General features: G+C 37.9%; 1 protein-coding gene across 1 annotated transcript in view; it reads right to left on the bottom strand.

Annotated features, from left to right (window-relative positions):
* Positions 1-244: 244 nt before the first annotated feature.
* The window catches only part of OstDelta (oligosaccharide transferase delta subunit), a 279,105-nt gene continuing 255,312 nt past the window's right edge, over positions 245-24,037 (bottom strand). Inside the window, exon 18 of the mRNA XM_090384636.1 lies at positions 245-415. The gene's annotated coding sequence lies outside the window, so the exon portion shown is untranslated. The remainder of the gene's footprint in view (positions 416-24,037) is intronic.

Here is a 24,037-nt window from a genome sequence, read left to right as displayed (position 1 = left end):
GTCATCCACAGTAGGTCTTGGAACGTATCCCCCACGGATACAGGGGTTTTACTGTATATCAATAATTTTGCTAACTAATGAACTTTGTAGTCATCATCCACTTGAAGAATTAAACAGAATCGCCAATTTAATTCTTCGATCATCACAACACTTGCACAAAACTGTACCGTGAAAAGTAGTCATGATGTGAGTAACGATTCACAAATATCACCTACAGAAATAAAACAAACAGAACTACCCTGGCTTTAATGGAAAGGCATTTTATAAAAATGAATTATTACAACAGACTTTCATAACACACAAATGTTATGTTCATAAGATGGACTGTGCTTTAGAAAAGCCACACACTGATGGTGAGTGATGTTGGTGCGTTGTGAATTCTGGACCACATAATAGAATTGCCTCCATTTTCTTCCTGTAAGATTAAATGAAGTTTAGTTTTATAAATTTCACGAAGTACAATATCCACGCGCGCGCACGCACACACACACACACACACATATATATATATATATATATATATATAAAAATACACACATATATAAAAATACACAATTAAACATGGACTCACCTTTACGTGGCATATAATTAATTTAAATAAACATATACTGAATACTACACTGCATAGAGAAAAACATTAACAAAGGAAAAACTTACAAATCTATTAATGTTTTGGCAATTATATTCAAAACATTGAAATGCAAATAACTCATGAAATCTAAAGATAAATTCCAACCATAATGAATTCAGAATAAATGTTACTTGACACAAGATCACCAGCAAGTAAATTAAAAAGATAACTAATATATATATATATATTTTTTTAATTTTTATACGCATATATGCATGTACACATACAACACACCTGTACTTTTTCACTTACTGGGAAACATGGGAAATCACACACTGCAGCTCACTCTAATTAAAATAAAAGTGCTTTTACAAATGAACTGGATGCAAAAAATAATTTCGATATCATATAGTTGGATTTTAGGAAAGCTTTTGATACTGTTGCATGTGGAAGACTGCTCTAAAAATTGGAGCAGTATGGCATTAAGGGCAAATTGCTACAATAGATAAAAGGATGTTTGAGTGGAAGAAGACAGAGTGGTAATAATGGACTCTTTGTGGACTGTTGTTATCAGTAGAGTGCCCCAGGGTTCGTCGTTGGGCCCATTGTTGTTTTGTATATTTATCAATGATATTGATGAAGGTATATCAAGCTTAATGTCTAAGTTTGCAGATGATACGAAGGTTGGCTGGCAGGGTTGTTAATGACAGTATACTACTGTGATCACAAAGGAACTGGATGCATAATTTTGGTATCACATACTTGGATTTTAGGAAAACGTTTGATACCGCAGAACACAGAAGACTACTGTACAAACTGGAGCTGTATGGCATTAAGAACAAGTTGCTACAATGGATAAAATGATGGTTGAATGGGAGAAGACAGAGCGGTTATTAGTGGAGTCCCCCAGCGTTCGGTCTTGGGCACATTGTTTTCTGTATGTAACAATGATATTGATGAAGGTATATCTGTTTAATGTTGAAGTTTGCAGATGATACAAAGGTTGGCAGGGTTGTTAGTGACAGTAATGGCAGTGTGCTACTGCAACAGGATCTAGAAAAGCCGGGCAGATGGGCTGAGAGGTGGCAATTGAAGTTTAACATTGACAAATGCAAAAGTACTGCATATCAGTAGCAATAACCACAGAGAAACATACCAACTATGTGGTACTACACTCATGGTGGTAGAGAATGAAAAAGACCTGGGGACAATCGTGCAGTCAGATATGAAGTTTTCAGAGCAGTGCAGGCAGGCTGCCATGGGATCTTGCCAATGATATCCAGGAATTTTGCTAGTAGGGAAAAACATGGTGATCATCCCTCTGTATAAGGCAATGGTCAGGCCATGCCTTGAGTACTGCATATAGGTCTAGAGGCCTCATTTTAAGAAGGATGAAGAGTTGCTAGAATGAGTATAGAGAAGGGCAACAAAGATTGGTGAATGGAACAAAGGGTTGCTGTTACCAAGAAAGGCTTAAGTTCTGCAAATTGCAGCGTCTGGAGACTAGGCACCTGTGAGGTGGTCTGATTGAGGCCTTGAATGGTTTGAGCAAGCTCAATGCTGATGGGATTGTTCCTTTTGCTCAGATTACAAACCTGAGGAGACAGATTCAAACTGAGGAAAGACAGTGTAGAACAGATGAGATGTGCAGAAATTTGGCTTTGGCTAGTGGATTGCTGGAACACACTTCCATCTGCCATTGTGGAAGTTGATAGCTTAAATTAATTCAAGGAAGAACTGGACAAACCTTTAGAGAGAGAATGGATGGGTGAAATGGGATTTTTTTTTTTTTTTGGCTGATGTTGTATAAGCTTGCTTGCATTATATGCTTCTACTAATGCTAATGCTTCCCTCCCCTCGAAAATTGTAATTGGTTTGCCAATTTTCACTTGGTGAATCAGACAATAGAAGGTAATATGCTTTGAATGATTTCAAATACTGGGGGAGGGGTGTATATATAGTAACATATATATATATATATATCCCTCCCCCAGTATAAGTATATAGTAACGTGTATATATATATATATATATCCCTCCCCCAGTATAAGTATATAGTAACGTGTATATATATATATATATATATATATATAGTAACATTTTGCATTACTTAGGGATCATCTACTTTAATCTAGTTTCCATGACTTGCATGTTTTACTGCTTAGGCATAGTGAAATGTTGCTTTTGTCTAATCCACATATGCCGAGATGGATGAACATGATGCTGGCCAGTCTAATAGAGCAGAATAACGAGTGTCAGAAATTATGTACCAGGTACATAATGAGTTGCTGCCGCTCTACTCTGAGTGTCACAGCAGGACCCTTTAAAAACGTCTTTACTCATTATGAAACTGGTACATTAAAATAAAACATTATGAAACCGGTACAGTAAAATAAACAAGTATTGCTGCATTATTTTTATTGAAAAAATAATTTCAGTACAGGACTTACGGTACAGGAATTCAACTTTATGTAAGTTTTTGCCAGCCGGTGCAAACTTAAAAAAAATCGTGGAAACCTATTTTGCCTCCTGTAGGAATAAACGGAGGTATCGTGAACCCAATAACACATTGTTTTTTTTTTTTTTTTTTGTTTTTGTAATTCGTTCCAAGACTTTGGAAGTTGAAAATTTCGCTATATTACTAAGCTGTTTATCGCTCTAAAAGATCATATTTATAATGGAAATTGTACTACCCTTTCATCGTTATCATATGTTCCGTTATAAGAATCAATTTTGAACGTCTTTGTGATATTTTTTCTAAAGCACATTTCTGGAGGTCAAGGCCAAAACACAATAAAAACAATTTGCACTTTCCAGTTTATTGGGCTTTTCTGTTGGTGCAATCTATTATAAACGGATAGTAAACTCGATTTTATTGCATTTGCGATAATCCTGATAATTGCAATTGTGTGTTTTTACATTACAGTATTATGGTGAAACGAGAAAACGAATTTTCAGAAACTTCTCTTCATTCCTATTTACATATTACAATGATGAAGGGAAAGCAACCAACGAAAAGTGCAAGTTGTGGTAGTGCCAGGAAATGAAACAAAATTGATTTAGAAATGAAGATGAAAATAATTAAGTACGAAGCAGGACAAAGTTTGTCATCTATTGCAAAATCGAATTAGGTCTCGCTACTTCAACAGTGAATACTATTTTAAAGGGCAGTGCACGTAAAAAAGGACATGTCAGAGGATAAACGCACTTAAGATCAACAGTGATCACAAAACAGCATTCAGGTGGAACAGCTGTTAATAATATGGATGGAAAATCAGATTCAGCAGCGAGTGCCCCTGAGTCCAATGACCATTCAAGCAAAAGCAACAAGTATTTACAAAGATATTAAGGATAGGTACGGTGAACCCCCAATCCAAGTTCGTGGCAAGCAACGGGTGGTTTAATAGGTTCAAGCAGTGCACTAGATTTCACAATGTTAATGTATGCGGTGAAGTTGCCAGTGCCGATTCTGAAGATGCAAAGAAATTTTGTGACGTGTTGGAAAAAATTATTGATGAAGGCAGCTATTCAACGCAGCAAATTTTTAACATTGATGAGACTGCTCTGTATTGGAAAAAAATTCCGGATCGAACATACATTGCAAAGAGGAAAATACAATGCCAGTTTCAAGGCATCAAAAGATAGGGCCACGCTCTTGCTTGGGGCTAATGCAGCAGGAGATTACAGATTAAAACCACTGCTTGTGTACCATCCTGGAAATCTTATGCATTTAAGGGCATCAATAAAGCCGCCCTACCTGTGCATTTCTGATCGAACAAGAGAACATGGATAACAATACCTCTCTTTGAGGATTGGTTTAAATGCTGCTTCATTACAGAGGTTGAAAAATATTGTAAAGACAACAACATTCCTTTGAAGATTTTGCTCCAATTAGATAATGCTCCTGGACATCCTACGCATCTAGATGATTTCAATTCGAACGTGAGAGTCATGTTTCTACCACCAAACACGACTCCACTCACCCAACCTATGGATCAGGGTGTTATTTCAAATTTAAAAGCATACTATTTACACACATTTGCTCAGGCATTGTGTGCAGTAGACGATGAGAAAAATTTTACATTATGAAACTTTTGGAAATCTTGCAATATTTACCACACACCATCTTACACATTAATAAAGCCTGGGCAAAAATTACTAAGTTGTTTAAATGGCACATGGAACAACATATGCCCACGGCACGTAAAAGGCTTCGAAGGATTTGAAAAATACGAATCACACGAAGTGGTTACAGATAGGATTGTAAAGATTGCAGAGCTCATTTGGAGGTTGATGCTAAAGATGTGGAGGATTTAATAGAGGAAGAAAAGAAGGAATTATCAAATGAAGAACTTATTGACTTGCAGGCAGTAATAGTGAAAGAAGAAAATGCCGACGAAGCTAAGATGAACCAAATGAGGAACCAAGACGCTTCATCACCAGAGACAGACAGATGACAGTGGCATTTCGTGAAATTGCATCGGCAATGGTGAGGTTTGAGAAGATGGATCCTGACAGCAAATGATTCTTAAAAGTTAACAGAGCAGTGAATAATTTGCTTGCTTGCTACAAAGAAATCTACGATGAAAAGAAAAAAGCCACCGTCCAGTTATCCATTAATACGTTCTTTTGTAAGGTTGAGCGGCCTACCCCTTATAAATTTCCACAGCCCTCAAACTTTGCAGCGGCATACTTATCAGCTGAAGACGTCGATTCTGGCAGCAATGCTTGAGGTAAAATTTACTGACGTTATGCCTGTCTCCTCTTTTCTTTTGGAATTTTATAATTTTTTTCAAATTGCATGCTTTGTTATTTGGTTTTTAGGAGCATTAGCAACTAAGGCCATATTGCTCCGGTCACTTCTTGATCTTCCGCATCCTCCGTATTTGGTGGTTATGGGCCTGAACTCCGGTCTAATCAAGAAGTGTGTGCTATGCACTGCTGCTCCTGGCTACGGAGGCGCCAACATGTTTTGTAATTTTTCCTGTGCATAAGATAAAAAATTGAATAAATAATTCTATTCGCATGTTCATCGAACATTTCGTTTTTGATTCAATCAATTCAGCGAGCACTGCACAAGAATGGAGGATATTTAGACTTACGTAGAGTTCCATGGAATGCAACCCTTACGTAAGTCCGGGAGTTTCTGTACAATGAAATGCAACGAAGGGAATTCTAATGACAGATAATTTATTCATCATCGGCATTCACATCTCCTCATCAATAGTTTTCTTGTCGGTAAAGAAATCATAAATTTCTTTTGATTTAAGAAATTCTTCCTTTTTTTCCACCGCCAATCCGTTTTCATCATCCCCATCAAGTTCGATACAAAGTTGCCGACAAAATACTAAAATAATTTGGTATCAGAATTATAATACATCTTCATGAACATATACACAAAATTATTTTGTGTATATGTTCATTATTTTCATTCTCCTCATCGATAAATGATACGTGTAAAGTTATCATTTTGCGTATATGTTCATGAAGGCGTATTATAATTCTGATACCAAATTATTTTAGGAAATTGTCTTTTCACCCATCCCCCATTTCCTTTTTGATAATGAGCAGTAAATTGTGCAAGAGTTATATCTTTTAATGCTTTGCCCCTTTTTTTATGTTTATCAAAAATACTATCTTTCCATATATCCAAAGACTCACTATCGGCTTGTTGTTCATCCAATTCAGCTTCTGATTTACGTAATTTCTGTCACTCATGTGGCCACACCATTGGCCCAATGCCCGTGTCTTAATTCGCTCTTGAAGACATGGACATTGGGTATTGTAATAAATACCAAGCTGCCTCTTGTGAACCCATCTCCACAGAATTCAACACATCTACACTTAATGTTTGTGTTCGATCAGTTATATCCATATCAGGATATCCTTCTTTTAGCTCTTTAATTTTTATTTGCAGGTTGATTATTCTCCCGTTAGTTTATTCAACTACATATGCTGCACATGACTATCCTTCTATGATAATTATAAATCCAAATTAGACTTGAGCACTCCAAAAATCCAAGGATTGTAATTATTCATAAATTTCTCTTCCATCTTGCGTTTAAGAAATACACGTGGTCATTTGATACCAGTCCTCAAAATATTTAGATATTTTTCTTCTGATTGGCATTGATTTGATTTAAGGAATTCTTCGAAATTAACATGATCATCTAACTCTAATGAGTCGTGCATTTTACAATATTTTTTGGAGATAAGATAATCTTCGACTGTCATCTGTGGCCATCGGTATCAATATTTTTTTTTAAGAGTTTGTGACATTGGCCATAAAGGTGTTTCAAATTGACATTGCATTATTATTTTTATAGCAGGTAAAAGTATGTTTATGTTGCTGTAAATATGAAAATCTAAAGTTTTCTCTATAGAACATAGTGCATTTATCATTTGGATTGCTTCTTCCATACCACCTTTTTCTTCTAATGGTGTATTGTTCATCCATAATAGATGTGGACTTCCTCAATTTTGAAATTCAATGCGTTTAAAGAAATTCACAACATAATATTTCCCAAAAGGAGTGTAGGTTTTCGATTTTAAAATTTTGAGTATATACTCAACAATTTTATTAAAGCATACGGCACACGTTCCTGGGTCTTCATTTATTAAAGTAGCTCTTTCCGTGTAAGGTAGATCCATAACTTCATTAGTTGTAATTTCTTGTTTATTTCTGAATTTGTATAACATACATAGAATGATGGGCCATGCTGGTTCACATGCACTCAACATCAAGAACATTGTAGGTTTTCCTAATTGACTAATCATGGCAAACACATCTCGTTTATGTTGACTCCAATAATAAGCTGAATTGGGAATTGATTTTAGAAATGCCAAGTTACACTCTAATGACTTGTTCATAAATTCTTTTGATTCCAATATAGAATAAGTAATGTTAGCTGTTATTCCTACTGATTTAAATGCAATTTGCAAATTTTCTGCAGTACGCATTCACATAATTTTCTTTGCCATATATAGCAAATGTTGGGGAGTTACTCCATGATGATCAGATCTAAGAATTTCACTGGATGCCATCATAAAGGGAGTAATTTTCAATCCATTTTTAAATTTCCGTGCATGTCTCAAATATATGATTGGTCCTTGAGGTTGTCAAAGACATTCTTTCAGATATGCCAGACAAGCTGTACTTGCTACCTGGGAGTCTAAAACGTTGATGGAACTGATATTCGGGTGACATTCAAGTCATGTGAACCCAATTGCGGCAAAGTCCGGACAGTCTGTGACAGCCAAATCCTCTGCTTGAACCCTCACGATGGTGGGACTGTTAGTAATCCTGGGTATAACCTTTGTGCACAAGCACACTGTAGGTGACCACCCAGGTGTGAACTAACGTAAGCAGGGGTCAAGGTGTGGCTCCCACGCCACATAGAGGAATATCACCCCTCTGTGTTACCAGGCAATACTATGTGGTGGATGACTCTCATCAACCGGTGCATTACCACCACTTTGCTTACTAGAGGCTTGAAGTGGTGGACCCCATGTTTAGTCTACAGAGCTAAGTTCCGGTCAACCCTTCCCCATCTCTTCCATCATGCAGTATGATTGACGACCTTTGAGGTTATGTTGTTATTTGGTTTTTAGGAGCATTAGCAACTAAGGCCATATTGCTCCGGGAATATGCGGTGGTCATTCCCTGACCTTTCCGAATCCTCCGTATTTGGTGGTGACGGGCTCGAACCCCGGTCTAATCAAGAAGAGTGTGCTACGCACTGCTTCTCCTTCCCACCTGGCTACGGAGGCGCCATTTTGAGGTTATGATGAACATCGTGGCGAGATCCAATATTCCTTACATTTCGAGGGTACAGCTCTAAAACGGTGTTAGGTCCACTGTGGTTTTGTATATTTATAATGATATTGATGAAGGTATATCAGGCTTAATGTCGAAGTTTGCAGATGATACAAAGGTTGGCAGGGTTGTTAATGACAGTAATGGCAGTGTGCTACTGCAACAGGATCTAGATAATTTGGGCAGATGGGCTAAGAAGTGGCAACTGAAGTTTAACCTTGAAAAATGCAAAATACTGCATATGGGTAGAAGTAACCCCAGAGAAACGTACCAACTGTGTGGTACTACACTTAAGGTGGTAGAAAATGAAAAAGACCTGGGAGTAATTGTGCAGTCAGATATGAAGTTCTCTGAGCAATGTAGACAGGCTGCCAGGGCAGGTCATGGGGTTTTGTCAATGATATATAGGAATTTTGCTAGCAGGGAAAAGGAGGTGATTATCCCTCTGTATAAGGCAATGGTCAGGGCACGCCTTGAGTACTGCGTACAGGTCTGGAGGCCTCATTTTAGGAAGGATGTAGATTTACTTCAGCGTGTACAGAGAAGGGCAACAAGATTGGTGAGGGGAATGAAGGGATCCTCTTACCAAGAGAGGCTTAAGTTCTGCAAATTGCAGTGGCTGGAGACCAGGCACCTGCACGGTGATCTGATTGAGGTATATAAGGCCTTGAATGGGTTGAGCACGCTGAATTCTGATGGGATCCTTTCACTTGTTCAGATTACGAACTTAAGGGGGCATAAATTCAAATTAAGAAAAGACAGATGTAGAATAGATGTGTGGAAATTTGCCTTTAGCCAGCGGGTGGTTAATTGCTGGAACAAACTTCCATCTGTCGTTGTGGAAGTTGATAGGTTGAATAAATTTAAGGAGGAACTGGACAGGCATTTGGAGGGAATGGTGTGATTTTTTTTTTTTTTTTTTTTGGCTGATACTGCATAAGCTCATACATTTGCTTTCTTGCATCACATGCCACTACTACTACTACGGTGTTCGCAGGCCGGCCGCTATTTAGTACACCGGACCAAACCTTTTGGTAACTCACTAGGAGGCTTCCGGATCAGCTAGTGTATAATCTTGCTACCTCTACTCTGCCAGATAGTGACTGGAGGGAGTCCGAGTAGTGTGTATGCGGGCAGCATTGTCGAAGCCACGTTATGTCAAGGACCTGGGTATATTCTTACCATGTGTACGCCATATCCAAAAATTTCATTACTTCATACAGCATGTCCCACCCACTTTTTTCTTATTATTGAATACACCATGAATTGTCAAACTAATGGAGTAAGCTTATCTGCAAAAAGATCTAAACCTACCAAACACTTCCTAGTTCATTTCACAAATATATGTGATCTCATTTCTAATCTCAACGATGTGCATTTCCACTTGCAGTCTGCCAAACGCCATGTACTTTTTCTAACAGAATCTCAGCTATCGGTTGATTCAACAATTCCTCATCTCAGTTGCCCAAACACTGTATGATTCCTTTCGCCTCAAAGGTGGTACTTGTGCATATGTCCGTTCTGATATTCCCTGTCAGAGACTTGGCAATTTGGAATCTTCTCTGGCTTAAAATCTCTCTACCTCATTGTGTCAAATTCATCTGTTGTCTCTACCGCTCACCCAATTCCACTAATCACTTGGAGCTCTTTGACTTCCTCTCTTTGCAACTTGACTTTCTCCAGTTCAACTTTCCTAACAGCGAAGTAATTTTCCTTGGTGATTTTAATGTTCACAACTCCAGCTGGCTTCCGTTTTCTAGTCACACCGACCCAGCTGGTAGAGATGCTGAGGCTTTTGCAATTACTAATGACCATGCACAGATTGTTCATTTACCTACAAGAATACCAGAGAATCCTAATCACACAGCCAATATGCTCGATCTTTTACTCACAAACAACCCTTCTAAGAACACGGTCGAAGTGAGAGGCCCTTTAGGCACTTCAGATCACAACTTGGTGATTGTCTCTTCTCCAATGGAACTTTTATCTCATGGCCATTCCCAACCTTGGCATTACAAGAATGCAAAATGGGATGACCTGTGAGACTCCTTTTCTTCTTTTCCTTGGTTGGATTACTGTTTCAAAACTTCTGATGTCAACGTTTGCTCAGATCGTGTCAGTGAAATTATTCTTGCAGGAATGGAATCCTCTATCCCACACTCCACTTTAAAATCTCGTCCTTTATCTAAACCTTGGTTTTCCAATAAATATGCTAAGGCTGTTCAAGAGAAGAATGTTGCATATCGTAATTGGCTTGTTTCTAATTCTCCAGTTTCATTTTCTGCCTACACCAAAGCTCGCAACAATTGTAAAGCAGTTATTATCAGTCCAAACTAGAGTTTGAACAGGCTAAGAGTAGAAAACTTGCTTCTTGCCCTAATGGTAGCAGAGCATTCTGGTCTCTTGCCAAAGCTATTGGCCGCAACTTCTGCCCATCTCTGTGTCCAAATCAGATGGTTCTGCTGTCACTTCAGCCAAGGATAAAGCTGACCTGCTAGCATCCTATTTTTCTTCCAACTCATGTATTAATGATCTTGGCAAAACACATCCCACCATTCCCAACACGCTACATTCAATGCCTCCTGTGGTCTTCCATCAAAAGGATGTCAGAAGGATTTTGAGAAATCTTGATGATAAGAAAGCTCCAGGTCCCCAATGGTATTTCTCCATTTGTTCTCAAAACCTGTGCTCCTGAACTTACTCCTATTCTTTGTCGCCTTTTTTCACTTTCTTATTCCAAAGGTGTTTTTCCTTCTGCTTGGAAATTTGCTCATATCCAGCCAGTTCCTAAAAAGGGCGACAAATCCTTTGTGACCCTCTGATCGCTCACTGAGGGTGAAGGTAGATGACTCTTTGTCTTCTAACTTTTCCACTAATGCCGGTGTCCCCCAAGGTTCAGTTCTTTCCCACACTCTTTTCCTCTTGTATATTAATGACCTTTTTCCATTGACTGGAAATCCTATCCATAGTTTTGCTGATGATAGCACATTGCCTTCCACTTTCCATTTTGAGAAAACTTGTCCTGCTCAATCAGCTTCAATTTCTCAAAAATCTGCTACCAATTTCTTAAATGCTGATCTTCAGGTAATTCTCCAGTGGGGCAAAGACAACTTAGTTGATTTCCACCCTTCTAAAATTCAGTCTTGTCTTATATCTCGCAAAAAGGATTCTTCTGCTCCTATGCTTATCTTTAGTGACACGCTAGAAATGATATATATAGTGATATATCATTTCTAGGCGAAATGATATATCTCTTTTGGGGATTACCCTGACTTCTAATCTCCCTTGGCAGAAGTACATTACAAATATTGCTTCCTCTGCTTCTAAAAACCTTGATTTTCTCTTTCGCTCTCGGCATTACTTTTCTTCCAAACAGCTGCTCACCTGTATAAATCGCAAATCCGCCACATCCGGAGTGGTGTCCCCAAAATCTCGCTCAGGTTTCTTGATTCCATTCAGAAGAGGCAGTTAGGTTAATTAATGATTCATCTCTAACAGAGTCTCTCCACTCGCTGTCTCATAGACGTACTGTTTCTGCTGCATGCCTCTCCTACAGATACTTCCACGGGCACTGTTCTTCTGAATTGGCTTCTATAATTCCAGCTCTCTCTTTCAAAACATTCCGAACACGTGCCACCAACAGCCAACATCCATTTACTGTCCAACTTCAAACTCACAAAACCAAGTTTTCATCTTCCTCGTTTATTCATTCATCTGCCGTTTTCTGGAACAACCTTCCTTCATACGTATTTCCTGAAAATTACAGTCTACAGAAGTTCAAGTCCAATGTCAACAAATATCTCCTTTCGTCTTCTCAACCTCCAACCCAAGCACAGTACTAAGTACTATAGGTTCTAATACCTCTCGTGTTTGGGGTTTACATAAAAAAAAAAAAAAAAAAAAATTCTGCCCAGACAAGATAGGAGGGAAAATATATTGAGAGCCTTGTCGATCAATTTGGCCCTGAGAGAATGTGCAAGGCTCAAGGGGTAGAATTGTTTTCAGCCTGGTCTGTGCTTGTTGACTTAAATAGAAAGGGTGCAAGAATATTTGCTAATGCTTTCGAGGCAGTGTTAGGTGGACTGGAAAACTGCTAACTTGGGTGGATACACAGACTAAAAGGTTAACAGTGGCCACAGGCAGAGGTAAAAGTAATTCTTACATTGCTTCTATTAGAATGAGCATCAGCCTGGAAAGCAAGGCAATGCAGACTTCCAGGACTGCTGGAAGTCACAGTGAAACAAATAAATACATGGGCTTTGTTAGGTTAACTAAGAGTAGAAACAGGTGCATGTGTACTTGCATGTACACCAATGCTGGGGGTATAGTTAATAAATTTGATGAGCTTGAAGTGCTAGTCAAGATATCAAAGGCAGATACTGTTGGGATATGAGAGACATGGGGTCACACAGACATAAGCAGTGCAGAATTGGAATTTGGGGAGTACAATGTGTACAAAAAGGATAGATAAGATAGGAAGGGAGGAGGGCTTATGCTGTTAGTTAAGAAATATATAAAACCAAAGGAAGTGCATCCGACTGATGTTGGTGGACAATGCAACGTTGAATCTGTTTGGTGTAACATGAGCACTGGGAAAGGAAAAATGGAGAGTAGGCGTGTGTTATAGGCCTAATGAATCTGATGAGTATAATGAGCAATTGTGCAGAGAAAATAGAGTGGGCCAGTAAATCAGAATGTCTTATAATGGGGGATTTTAACTTTCCAGATATGGACTGGAACTTGTGGGTTGGTCTCTCGCATACTAGCAAGACCTTTATGGATTTATTGGATGACTGTTTTCTACAGCAATATGTTCGAGAGGCAACGAGAGAGAGAGAGAGTAATACTCTTGATCTGATATCAGCAGTGACTATTCATGCATCAAGAATTTGCAGACAAAGGAACCACTGGGTTACAGTGATCACAATGTACTGATGTCAAAATTACTTAAAGATGTAACTACCATCAAAGCTAAAGAGAAGGGCTATTGCTTTCGTAAAGTTGACTAGCAGGGTCTCAGACAGTTTTTAAATTCTGTACAGTGGGATCAACTAATGATGTTACCAATGGTGAATTCTAAATGGGAAGCCTTCAGGGAGTTAATTTTGGAGGATACTAAGCTTTTCAATTCCAACTAAGAAATACTGTTCAAAGTTTAGGCTTAAATGAATGTCAGATGAACTAATGAGGCTCGTGGCAGAGAAGAAAAATGTATGGGATGCATATAAAGTATCAGGTGACACAGAAGCCTATGGCAGATATAAACTAGTCTGTAATCAAGTCACAAAGAAGGCAGGCAAAGGCAGATTATGAGAAATTCTTGGCAAAGGATGCAAAGAAAAACAGCAAAGAGTTCTTTACTTATGCATACTCTAGATGGAAAGGGATGGACCAGATTGGACCACTTAATCAGGCATAGATGGGTTGACTATTGATGATCATGCTCAGGTAGCTGATAAACTGAATGCGTATTTTGCATTTACATTTACACATGAGGAGTTATTCAATGAGGGGAGTGCCCTCATTGAATAACTCCAGTGAGCTAGATGATTTTGTAATAACTGAGAGGAAAGTGGAGAACTTGTTGAGGATAAACATAAAAAAGGCACCCAGGGTGGATGGGATCTATCCAGTTGTATTAAAGGAGGCAGCAAAGGAAGCAAACCCTTAGCCATAATTACAAGAGCTTCTTTGGACTCAGGGGAGGTCCCCATGGACTGGAGGTGTGCAACTGTATCACCAATTCACAAAGGGGGTTGAAAAGGTGACACATGTAACTATAGACCTGTTAGTTTAACTTGTGTTCCGGGGAAAATAATTGTATCATTGGTTAAAGAACCATTGCAGGATCATCTAGACAAGATTGCAGTAATAGTTAAGATACAGCATGGGTTTGTTAAAGGGAGGTCTTGTCTGACCAATTTGATCGGATACTATGATGTGGTCACAAAGGAACTGAATTCCAAAAATAATTTTGATATGATATACTTGGATTTCAGGAGAGCTTTTGATACTGTTGCAGCTGGAAGACTGCTGTACAAATTGGAGAGATATGGCATTAAGAGTAAGTTGCTACAATGGATGATTGAGTGGGAGAAGACAGAGTGGTAATCAATGGACACTGCTCTTCATGGATAAATGTTATTAGTGGAGTTTCCCAGTGTTCGGTGTTGGGGCCATTGTTGTTTTGTATATTTATCAATGATATTGATGAAGGTATATCAAGTTTAATGCCCAAGTTTGCAGATGATACAAAGGTTGGTAATAACAGTATGCTACTCCATCTGGATCTAGACAAGTTGGGAAAATGGGCTGAGAAGTGGCAACTAAAGTTTAACATTGACAAATGCAAAGTGCTGCACATGGGTAGCAGTAACCGAAGAGAAACGTACCAACTGTGTGGTACTGCACTTAGGGATGTGGAAAGTGAAAAAGACCTGGGGCTAATTGTGCAGCCAAATATGATGTTTGCTGAGCAGTGCAGACGGGCTGCTAGGGCAGGTTGTGGAGTCTTGTCAATGATATATAGGAATTTTGCTAGCAGGGACAAGGTGATTATCCCCTCGTATAAGGCAATGGTCATGCCACACCAATGGTTAGGAAGGACTTAGAGTTGCTAGAACGAGTTCAAAGAAGGGAAACACGATTGGTGAGAGGAACAAAGGGGTACTCTTACCAAGAAAGACTTAAGTTCTCCTAGATGCAGCATCTGGTGACTAGGCACCTGCGAGGTAATCTGATTTAGGTGTATAAGGCCTTGAATGGTTTGAGCAGGCTTAATGCTGATGGGATTCTTCCGCTTGCTCAGATTACAAACCTTAGGGGGCATAGATTCAAATCGAGGAAAGACTGTTGTAGAATGATGTGCAGATGTTTGCCTTTAGCGTGCGGATAGTTGATTGCTGGAACAGATTTCCACCTGTTGTTGTGGTAGTTGATAGCTTAAATAAATAAGGCAGAACTAGATATACATATGGAGTGACTCGACGGGTGAAATGGGAAGGAAGGAGATTCTTTTTTTTTTTTGACTAATGCTGTATAAGTTTGCTTTCTTGCATCAAATGCCTCAATGCTACTGCTAATAATTTGTACTTTCTTAACTCTGTGTGTGTGTGTGTGTGTGTGTGTGCAGCAAAAGCCTGTAGCTTCCTTACACTATACGGGTAATACTAATACATAATATCGCTGAGAAAAATTACTTTGCCATTAGTTAAGTTAGGTTGAAAAAAAATCAGTTGTTTTGGCCCGCATTTATAGATTATATGCAATGTGAGTTAGGAGTTGAAAACACGTATTATTATTATCTTTGAAAATAAATATATTTATAATTAGTTTTTTTATAAACTTTTAGGTTTTTTTATTAATCTTTATGATATTTTATCTGCAAATAAAGCTCTCTTTCTAATAGCTAAGTGAAAAATATGACAAGCTATTCACAGGTGCTTACCACAGCCATATTGTTTTAACAAAATTAAGAAAAAAAATTCACAATCTAATGCATTTTTCTTTGCAAAATATGAAACTATATTAATAACTCTAGTATTACCATGAGAGAGAGAGAGAGAGAGAGAGAGAGAGAGAGAGAGAGAGAGAGAGAGAGAGAGAGAGAGAGAGAGAGAGAGAGAGAATGGGTCAAACCGACAAAAAACAGAATGGATCATATGAAGTCAAATCTTTGGAAAGTTGACATATGTACTTTTTAATGATACTATATGCAACTTCCCATCAAATTTTTGAAATTACAATCTTTGCTTGTAGAGTTTAAGCTGCCTTTTCAAATTATACAAGCTAATCAAATCAGATAAAGGAACCACTAGGTGGCAGTCATTACAGTGTACTGATGTGGGATTTACTTAAAGATATAATTACCATCAGGGGTAAAGGAAAGGGTTTTTGCTTCCGTATAGGTGAGTACAGTGGTCTCAGAAAGTTTTTTAAATTCTGTACAGTGGGATAAACTGACGATGTTACCAACAGTAAATTCTAAGTGGGAAGCATTCAAGGAATTAATCGTGGATGCTACTAAACGTTTCATACCTATTAAGAAATATTGTTCAAGGTTTAGGACTTAAGTTCTCGATATTAATATTGTTCAAGAAAGACTTAAGTTCTCCTAGATGCAGCATCTGGTGACTAGGCACCTGCGAGGTAATCTGATTTAGGTGTATAAGGAATGAACTAATGAACTAATGAGACTCGTAACAGGGAAGAAAAATGCATGGGATGCATATAAATTATCAAGCGACTCAGAAGCCAATGGCAGATATAAGCTAGTCTGTAATCAGGTCACAAAGGAGGTTAGGCAGGCAAAGGTAGATTGCGAGAAATCCTTGGCAAAAGATGCTAAGAAAAACAGCAAGGATTTCTTTACTTACATAAACTCTAAAAGGAAGGGGATGAATCTGATTGGTCCACTTGACCTCGATGGTTCGACTGTTGATGACCCTGCTCAGAGAGCAAACAAACTGAATGCATATTTTGCATCTACATTCACACATGAGGAATTATTAAGGTTTGAAAATGGCAGAAGGTTATCAAATTGTAGCAGGATACTTAATGATTTTGTAATAACTGAGAGCAAAGTGGAGGAGAAATTGTTGAAGTTAAACATAAGAAACGTGCCTGGGGTGGATGGGATCTATCCAGTTATATTAAAGGAGACGGCAAAGCAACTAAGCAAACCCCTTAGCCATAATTATGAGAGCATCCTTGGACTCAGGGGAGGTTCCCACGGACTGGAGATGGGCAAACGTATCCCCAATTCACAAAGGAGGATCGTAGGGTGACACAAGTAATTACAGACCAGTTTGTTTAACTTCTGTTCCGGGTAAAATAATGGAGTCACTGGTTAAACATGCATTGCACGATCATCTAGACAAGGCTGCAGCAATAATTCAGACACAGCATGGGTTTGTTAAGGGAAAGTCTTGTCTGACAAATTTGATAGGATATTATGATGTAGTTACAAAGGAACTGGATGCAAAAAATAAATTTGATATCATATATTTGGATTTCAGGAAAGCTTTTGACACTGTTGTGCATGAAAGACTATTGTATAAATTAGAGCAGAATGGTATTAAGGGTAAGTTGCTACAATGGATAAAAGGATTGTTGAGTGGGAGAAGACAGAGGGTGGTAATCAATGGGTGCTGATCTTCGTGGACTAATGTTATTAGTGGAGTCCCACAGGGTTTGGTGTTGGGTCCACTGTTGTTTTGTATATTTATCAATGATATTGATGAAGGTATATCAGACTTAGTGTCGAAGTTTGCAGATGATACAAAGGTTGGCAAGGTTGTTAATGACATTAATGGCAGTGTGCTACTGCAACAGGATCTAGAAAATTTGGGCAGATAGGCTAAGAAGTGGCAACTGAAGTTTAACCTTGACAAATGCAAAGTACTGCATATAGGTAGAAGTAACCCCAGAGAAAAGTACCAACTGTGTGGTACTACTCTTAAGGTGGTAGAAAATGAAAGACCTGGGAGTAATTGTGCTGTCGGATATGAAGTTTTCTGAGCAATGCAGACAGGCTGCCAGGGCAGGTCATGGGGTTTTGTCAATGATATATAGGAATTTTGCCAGCAGGGAAAAGGAGGTGATTATCCCTCTGTATAAGGCAATGGTGAGGCCACGCCTTGAGTACTGCGTACAGGTCTGGAGGCCTCATTTTAGGAAGGATGTAGATTTACTTGAGCGTGTACAGAGAACGGCAACTTGGGATCCTCTTACCAAGAGAGGCTTAAAGTCTGCAAATTGCAGTGGCTGGAGACTAGGCACCTGCACGGTGATCTGATTGAGGTGTATAAGGCCTTGAATGGGTTGAGCACACTGAATTCTGATGGGATTCTTCCACTTGTTCAGATTATGAACCTAAGGGGGCATAAATTCAAATTAAGAAAAGACATGTAGAATAGATGTGCGGAAATTTGCCTTTAGCCAGCGGGTGGTTAATTGCTTCCATCTGTTGTTGTGGAAGTTGATAGGTTGAATAAATTTAAGGAGGAACTGGACAGGCATTTGGAGGAAATGGTGTGATTTTTTTTTTTGGCTGATGCTGCATAAGCTCATACACATGCCACTACTACTATTGTACAAACCAATCCAGATTGCATAGCATGATGGGCGGTTGGTGCTGACACTGGCTGGTTTGGCCTGCCGCTGGCCAGTTTGGGATTGAGCACCAATGCAGGTGCTCCTACATAGGAATTCTTTCCTTATGTTTTTTCATTCCTACCACCCCACCCTTTTGCCTAGTGGGTTCCCCAATGCTGGTCATTACATCCAATCCCTAGTGTAAGATGGCATCCTGACCTAGGGAGTCCCCTTCTATCCCCCTTTCACTCAGGCAAGTACCTTCTCTACTGCCTCTCTATCGTCCTATCGCTTTCCCCCTCCCACTTTTTATCTCCCCTCTACCATCATCTTATTTTAAATTTTTTTTTTTTTTTTTTTAACTGGGCTCTCACTGTCTGTAGCCTTGGCTGCCTCAAGGTTTACACCCCAAGCAGAGTTAAGGGAAACCCCCCAGAGCCACATTAAATTAACACTATACACCAACCCAATTCAGATTTTGAATTTCATTGCAGATGTATTTCAAATAATCTGTACAAAAATGGATATAAAACTCAATATTGTTGGGGGGGGGGATGGTTATGACTTCAAAATATAGAATGCAAATAATCCAATACAGAATTATTGAGGATATACTGACATTCTTACCTTTAACCTTTATAGATAGTTGAAACTCAAATTCCAAGTGGACATATTTTGGTCCCTTAAATTAACAAAGTTTTACTGTATTATGTATGTGCCTAAATTATTTTCTCACTTTTAACATGCCTGTGCAGTGCAGCATCAATATCTAAGTAAGGGTATCCTGAAAGAACTGCTTGTGGCTATTCTCAGAATTGTGAGCAAGGGCTTCCAGGCCGTTTACTCACTGAGAGTAGTGGCTAAAGTGGAACAGTTTTGTTATTCCTTTAAGACACATATGTGACTACTGCCCAACATGTAATCACATGTGCGAGGCGTGAGCATTAGTTGTGGGTCTGTTTGCACCATAATACAAGAGTTCCTGCACACGTCAAAGGGTAGGATAACCTTCATCGCAGTTCTAAGAACTGCTAAGATTCCATGGAAGCATTGGAATACAGTCAATTCCTGCATTCAGATCACTACTTACTCTCAATACATATCAACAACTATAACATCTAAAGCTATTTAAGCTTACTACAGCCACATTCTTTAATAAAATTATGAAAAATTCACAATTTCTTAAATTCCCATTTTAATGCAGTTTTACTATTTTTTTTTTTTTTTTTTTGCAAAAAGATGGAAAGTGTGGTACTATCTCTAGTATTAAGTGAGACACAGAAGGGATCAAACAGAGTCAAAAGAAAAAAGAAAAACAGGAAAAAACAGGATTCTGTCATAAATCTAGAAGGTGTAAAAAAAAAATTGTATTCATCTAGAAATAGTCGCAGTAGAAGGTTGAAACAAAACCATGTATTACACTTTAACATAGTCACATTTTTGTCACATCTCAATGCTTCTGCAGACCTGGTTCATAGACATCCTCCGACTCTCCTTCAAAATTCGTCGAAACACCTCACAACAGCATGTGATGAATGTGCAGGGGCATTATAGTGGAGTGGGTACGCACCCCTCTTTTGACAGCTTTCCCCATCTTTTTGTTTCATAGTGGCATGTAGCTGAAGATGGGAATAATACTTTGCCATCACATTACAGCCACTTTGAAAGTAATCTGTTAGTATTACACGATGCTGATCCCAAAAAACTGCATCACCTTGCCGGCACTTGGTTGCACCATTGCCTTTTTTAGGAGATGGTGATTCTGCATGCTTCCATTATTTTGATATCTGTTTAGTTTTGGGATCATAGTAATGGATCCGTGGTGACTAGCCATGAAATAAGCTCCTCACACTTTTCCTGGCACATCGACAACATTTCAGGTGCACATTATGCCCTTTCCTTCTTCTGGCAAGGGCTCAGAAGTCTGTGAATCCATCTAGCAGATTCTACTGATATACAACTATTGATGGATGTTCTCCGCAGATTCTACACTAATATTGAGCCATGCAGCTAGTTCTTTGATGCCAATACGATCTTGCAGGATTAATGCCTCTATTTTTGTAACACTCTTCTGTTACAGCAGTTGCTGAACATATCGGGATTTCTTCATCATGAACTGAGGTTCTTCCACATTTGAATTGTTTATACCAATGTATAACAATACTGTCCTGGGCAGTCTTTTCCACGGATTGTTTTGGATGTTTTTCCCTTGCAGAAAGAGGAACCGAATCACTGATCTGCATTCCACTTTATCTGTTGTGACACTTCATTTCATTCAGTGCTACTAAAAAAAAAAGAAAGAAAAAAAAAAAGGAATTTTCAGATCAAAACCAGAATTTGTGTGGTTGCTTAGAAAGATTAAGGTGTTAAAAAAAAAAAAAAAAAAAAAATATCGTTCTATCACTACTACTGGTTGAATACAACTCTTTTTTGAACTCTCTTGTGTGTAACACCTTATATCAAATTTCAGTTATGCCGACTTTGCCTGCAAGGTTTAAGCTGCCTTTCCAAATTATACAAGCTAACCAAAAAGTCGCACAAACAATTCAGCTTTTGAATTTTATTGTAGATGTATTTCAAACAAACCGTACAAAAATGCATATAAAACCCTATATCACTGGTTGGGGAAAATGGCAATGACTTCAAAATATGACATTTCAAATAATCCAATACAGAATTAATGAGGATATACTGACATTCTTACATTTACAGATACTTCAAACTTATTTAAATCCAAGTGGACATATTTTGGTCCCCCAAATTAATGAAGTTTTACTGTATTATATGAATGCTTAAATTGTTTTCTCATTTTTAATATGCCTGTACAGTGCAGCATCAATATCTAAATAAGAACTGCTTGTGGCTACTCACAGAATTGTAAGCAAGGGCTTCCACACCCTTTACTCACTGAGAGTAGCAAAGGGTAGGATAGCCTGGCATCTTTAATTTCCAATGACATGGAAGGAAAACCTTCATCGCAGTTCTAAGAACTACTAGGATTCCATGGAAGCATTGGGATGCAGTCAATTCCTGTATTCAGATCACTCAATTACTCTCAACACATTAACAACAACAACCATAACGTCTAAAAATAATTAAGCTCACCACAGCCATATTCTTTAAAAAAATTGAGAAAAAAAAAGGCACAATTTCTTAAATTGCCATTTTAAAGCATTTTACTACTTTGTGCAAAAAAGGTGGAAACTATGGTAATAACTCTAGTATTACAGTGTGGAAAAATAGATTCTCTGTCATAAATCTGGCAACTATGTACTTTATGACGATACTATATTCAACAGCCTATCAAATATTTGTTTTGATGGTCTTTGCCTGTAGTATTTAAGCTGCCTTTTTGAATTAATTCAAACTAATCAAAAAGTTGCATACACAATTCAATTCAGATTTTGAATTTCATTGTAGATGTGTTTTGAACACAATCTGTACAAAACCCTATATCACTGGTTGGGGAAATGGCAGTGACTTTGTTAAGGTGTTTGTGCAGTGAAGCATCAATATCTAAGTAAAGGTACCTTGAAAGAACTACTTGTGACTATTCTCAAAATTGTGAGCAAGGGCTTCCACACCCTTTACCCACTGAGAGTAGCAAAGGGTAGGATAACCTTGCATCTTTAATTTCCAATGACATGGAAGGAAAACCTTCATCACAGTTCTATGAACTACTAGGATTCCATGGAAGCATTGGGATGCAGTCAATTCCTGCATTCAGATCACGTCAAGGTTTACCACAGCCATGTGAACTTTTTCATAATTTAGTTCAAGAATTTTAACAAAATTATGAAAAAATTCACAATTTCCTAAATTCCCATTTTAATGCAATTTTTTTTTTTTTTTTTTTGCAAAAAGATGGGAAGTGTGGTACTATCTCTAGTATTAACCGAGAGACTCAGAAATGTTCAAATCGAGTTAAAAAAAAAAAAAAAAAAAAAAAAAAAAAAAAAAACAGTTTCTGTCATAAATCTGGAAAGCTGGCAACTATGTACTTTATAACAATACTACATTCAACAGCCTATCAAATTTTTGTTTTGATGGTCTTTGCCTGTAGTATTTAAGCTGCCTTTTCGAATTAATTCAAAGTAATCAAAAAGTTGCATAACTCAATTCAATTCAGATTTTGGATTTCATTGTAGATGTATTTTGAACAATCAGTATAAAAATCCATAAGAAACTCTATATCATTGGAGAAATGGTAGTGACTTCAAAATATATTGCATTTCAATAACCAATACAGAATTAATGAGGATTTACTAACATTCTTATCTTTACAGATATTTCAAACTCATTTAAATCCAACTGGACATATTTTGTCCCTCGAATCAACAAAGTTTTACTGTATTGTGTAAAGGCTTAAACTGCTTTCTCATTTTAAAATGATTGTGCAGTGAAGCATCAATATATAAGTAAAGGTACCCTGAAAGAACTACTTGTGACTATTCTCAAAATTGTGAGCAAGGGCTTCCACACCCTTTACTCACTGAGAGTAGCAAAGGGTAGGATAACCTTGCATCTTTAATTTCCAATGACATGGAAGGAAAACCTTCATCGCAGTTCTAAGAACTACTAGGATTCCATGGAAGCCTTGGGATGCAGTCAATTCCTGTATTCAGATCACTCAATTACTCTCAACACATTAACAACAACAACCATATCATCTAAAAATAATTAAGCTCACCACAGCCATATTCTTTAAAAAAATTGAGGGAAAAAAAGGCACAATTTCTTAAATTGCCATTTTAAAGCAGTTTTACTATTTTGTGTAAAAAAGGTGGAAACTATGGTAATAACTCTAGTATTACAGTGTGGGAAAGTAGATTCTCTGTCATAAATCTGGCAACTACGTACTTTATAACAATACTATATTCAACAGCCTATAAAATATTTGTTTTGATGATCTTTGCTTGTAGTATTTAAAGCTGCCTTTTTGAATTAATTCAAACTAATCAAAAAGTTGCATAACACAATTCAATTCAGGTTTTGAATTTCATTGTAGATGTATTTTGAACACAATCTGTACAAAACCCTATATCACTGGTTGGGGAAATGGCAGTGACTTTGTTAAGGTGTTTGTGCAGTGAAGCATCAATATCTAAGTAAAGGTACCTTGAAAGAACTACTTGTGACTATTCTCAAAATTGTGAGCAAGGGCTTCCACACCCTTTACCCACTGAGAGTAGCAAAGGGTAGGATAACCTTGCATCTTTAATTTCCAATGACATGGAAGGAAAACCTTCATCGCAGTTCTAAGAACTACTAGGATTCCATGGAAGCCTTGGGATGCAGTCAATTCCTGTATTCAGATCACTCAATTACTCTCAACACATTAACAACAACAACCATATCATCTAAAAATAATTAAGCTCACCACAGCCATATTCTTTAAAAAAATTGAGGGAAAAAAAGGCACAATTTCTTAAATTGCCATTTTAAAGCAGTTTTACTATTTTGTGTAAAAAAGGTGGAAACTATGGTAATAACTCTAGTATTACAGTGTGGGAAAGTAGATTCTCTGTCATAAATCTGGCAACTACGTAATTTATA

Source organism: Mastigoproctus giganteus, chromosome 11, assembly GCF_048544385.1.
Source record: "Mastigoproctus giganteus isolate SK-2022 chromosome 11, ASM4854438v1, whole genome shotgun sequence".
Lineage (NCBI taxonomy): Eukaryota > Metazoa > Arthropoda > Arachnida > Uropygi > Thelyphonidae > Mastigoproctus > Mastigoproctus giganteus.
Note: the sequence above shows the minus strand (reverse complement) of the source record. Positions and strands in the feature narration are given on the sequence as shown.